Source organism: Mustela nivalis (genome assembly GCF_964662115.1).
Source record: "Mustela nivalis genome assembly, contig: HAP1_SCAFFOLD_211, whole genome shotgun sequence".
In the NCBI taxonomy this organism is placed as follows: domain Eukaryota; kingdom Metazoa; phylum Chordata; class Mammalia; order Carnivora; family Mustelidae; genus Mustela; species Mustela nivalis.
Genome location: NW_028136423.1, coordinates 1040811 through 1044690, shown reverse-complemented (window position 1 = coordinate 1044690; position 3880 = coordinate 1040811).

Below are 3880 nucleotides of genomic sequence, written 5' to 3'. Positions count from 1 at the left end.
TTTTCAAAGCTCTCACGCATGTGCATTTTATGCATTATGTCACGTTATCTACCTGAAATAAGAAGACAGAATTTCAGAGGTACCCACACGATCTCAAGATCACCCACTTTTTCCAGAACAAGAAACAGTGATAACTGTTGTCAGTGCAGCGCTTGACAGTTAATGACTGTATAAATTGTCAGCGGCCCTGTAAAGAAAATAGGCCTATATTAGAGACTAGGGGAGAAGTGGGCTTTCCAAAGCAAACTCAGGATTCTGCCGTAGGTTTGCTGTTATTTTCTGATCCTGTGTTCTTTATGTTCTGGTGTTCACTTTAATTTTTTCAATTCCCAGTAGTTAGCATGCGGTGTTGGCTTAGTTTCAGGTGTGTGAGACAGGCAATGGCTCTGTACATCTGAGGGCTCACCCCGGGAGTGTGCCCCTTAGTGCTATCTCCAGTTCCAAGTGTCCCCGATATCATTCATGAGCATAACGATGTAGGGGCACAGCGGGCATTTGGAGTCTGGGCTTCTGACTCTCGCCTGCTGCTCTGTACAATGTTTTCTATGTGTATTATTAGCATATTTGTTAAAATCTCAGCGGGGAGAAGCCTGTTTGAGGGACCTTCTGTTTAAATCGCCTCTGGATCTCCTCACAGCTTTTGTCCAAAGAATGCTTGTCGTGCGCTTCCAGACAAAACAGTAAGCTTTGTGAGAGCAGGGTGTATTTCTTGCTTTATTTTCTCGTGCCCCCCCCACCCCCCGTTGGAATGAATATCGAGCTCCCAGGGGTGTTCATTATTATTATTATTTATTGAATGGATGACTTTGTATTTTTTTGTTCTTTAAGGATGAGAGTTTTCATAATGTCCCTCAACCTCTTTGATAATATTTGTAGTGTAAAAGGTCTTTAATGATTTGGTGCTTGGGCATATAGCTATATGCACATGTAAACTGAGAGGGCCAGTACAATCGGAAGCCAAAGTTAAAACATGAATAAAGGGCCATAAGAAAACAAATGGAGGGGCGCCTGGTGGCTCAGTTGGTTAAACGTCCGACTCTTGATTTTGGCTCAGGTCATGATCTCAGGATCATGAGATTGAGCCCCGCATGGAGCTCTGTGTTCAGCAGGATGTCTGCTCGAGATTCTCTCTCTCCCTCTGCCCCTCCCCTGCACGCGCACATGCAGTCTCTCTCTCTCTCAAATAAACAAATCTTTTTTAAGAAAATAGGAAAGAAATGCCCATAGAAAGATTCAGGATGGGGAAAAAAAGAAATAAGAGTATAGAATATGAGAAAGCAAAGTCTAGGGTTTTTTTTTTTTCCTCTATAAACTTGCAATAGAATATGGAAGTATGCTTATTCTAGAACTAAGATTTGCATTCTTGAGAATTCTGTGTTTCATAGAAATATTCAAAATATAGCATGCCCTATATATTTGAAGTTAACTTTTGGTCTTATATTTTCCTGCATTTAGCATGGGAAATAAAGATGATTAAGAGTAAAGATGGTGACTTTTTTGTTTGCTTAATTTTTATTTTTATAGATGTGTGTGTTGAGGCTTATACAAGTTATTTGATCAGTGGAAAAGATTGAAAAAATCTTAAATTCACAAAGTTCGAAAGAAACCTCTGCACTAGAAGCAAGCAGGTAAGCATTTTTTTTTAACTAAGTAGCACATAAATTAATACTTCACATCCAATCTAATTAGGCGGGGACGGCTTAGTTAGAATTCATTTCTGAACAAGAAGAAAATCCAGGTTTGTGGCTAGAATGTAGCTCCAGGAGAGTGGAGAGCATGAAATGGTAAAATCTATAACACGTTCCTATAAACGCTTTGGTTATAGACCACAGTTCCAACACGTCATTATGCTTGCAGTGTAAAAGTATATTTGGAATAACCTTCCCTGAGGACTAGCAAAGTCCTGTTGATCTTTAAGGCATACCTACCATTCATCTTGGTTTTTCTCCATCTCATTTTTTTTCCTAGACATGCCCAGAGTATTACCATTGATGTATTTTGCACCAGCATTATATTATTATGAAACAGTATAGGACATATCCAGTTGAAATTTACAAACAGGAAAGGAAAAACTTATGAAATAGGAAAAAGATGATGGCTCTCTTTGTTACACTGTGATTGTCTTGTTCCCTTCCTGGTGTGAATTTTCAATCATCCAGGGTAGATGAGTGACTCAGAAAATGAGTAGTTAGGTCCTGTCAGCACTGTGAGACGCACAGTGGTGCAGTGGGAGTAGCCGGGGCCGGTCCTACACATACCAGCTGGGCTGCCTGCGTCAAGGTCGCCTGGTGCCCTGAGTGCTCTGTTGTGTGACGCTAACAGTCCCTCCCCTTGCAGGCGGAGTTAGGTTTCTAAATTTTAGGAATTAAGGTTTTAGATTTGGAAGGAACTTGAGAGACCATATGCTCCGCATGTCTCATGATGGAGATTAAGAACGGACACATCCCAAAGGAAGCGATTCTCTGGTCCTAGGTCTCTGTCCCCTTTCACATCAAGGCATTCAACTAAGTGGTCAGCCTCCACTGTGCTTGTGTCTCTAGCCCATTGCACTCGTGCTTCTGCCCCGTTCGTCCACACTTAGCAGACAGTCTGCACGCGGCCCTTCTGCAGCCCGTGTGTCTCCAGCGGCTCTGCTTCACTGCGGCCCTTGGCAGCGCCTGCAGCCCCTCCAGCCATGTCCACGTTCGGCCCCTGGGGAGCTGGCCCTCCAGTGTTCTTCCCGTCTTTGCTGTTGCTGCTGTGCTCATCGGATAGAAACACCTCAGTGAGCTCTGTGTCTACAATCCTGTCCCTTTGCAACACTGTCCTTGATAAACAGACATTGTGCACTTTCTTGCTCAGAATTACCTTGGAGGACTTTTTTCTCCAGAAGAGCAGCTCTGAGCTCTAGAGTCAGGAAAGCCAGAGCAGCGTCAGTGCACAGTAAATCCATCATGCTCTGCCAGGCCCAGAAATGCCGAGAAAAGGATAAATAGGAAATGCACATGGGATCAGTCAGTAGAGGTTGGGATTAGGATTCTGCATTGGTCGTGCCAAGCGCTTGCCTTCCCTCCACACCAGTTCTGATGCTCTGGGATGGGGCACACCATGGCAGGTCTCCAGCGATTTTGGGTTTTCTTACAGTGTGTTTCCTTACTACCTGACTGCCCATCCTCAGATGTGGGATGCCTCATAGAGCCCAGCAGGGGCTTTGGGGCCTTTGTTGTGTGTTTTTTTTTTCTTTCACTGTTCGACTTCCTTTTGAATGGGGTTGACGCTTTCTAATGTGGGGGGCAAGAGGGAAGTGTATCCAGTCCACTTGATGGCAGATGCACTGTGAGTGATTTCTCACCAGCTCCCGGAGCACCGAGCTTGCTCTTTCTGCCGTTGGGTAAATTTAAACTTGGAGTCCGCTGCTCTGAGCGATTTCCCAGGTTGCTGCTAGGCGGTCAGTTTTAGCTGATTGAGGAGACAGCAGTAGTTGGTACTGGGGAGGTACTTGGGAGGGAGAATGAGGCAGGCAGAGAAGAAGAGGGGGCTTCGGGTATGAACGGTAGGACAGGGCAAGAGAGAGGAGGGGGTTAGAGAATGGGAGAAGAAGGGAGAAGAAGGGCACAAATGGGAGAGCCCGAGGAACGTGGAGGAATCATGCAGTTGTACCCACACTGACCTAAAATAGCTCCATCCCCTTGCCTGGGCCCTGTGGCCCGGGCCAGGCTGCGTTGGTGGCTTCTACGACCTCCCCGCTCCTCACCCCTTGCACTGGGGCCTGCTGCACAGACAGTTTGTCATGAAAATTGATGGCGTTCAGGTGCAGGTGCCTGAGCCCTGTAAGGCATGTGGGGCGGTGGGGGTGGCAGGTTTTTAACTTTGGGAATTACATTTCTCTAATTGTCTCTAC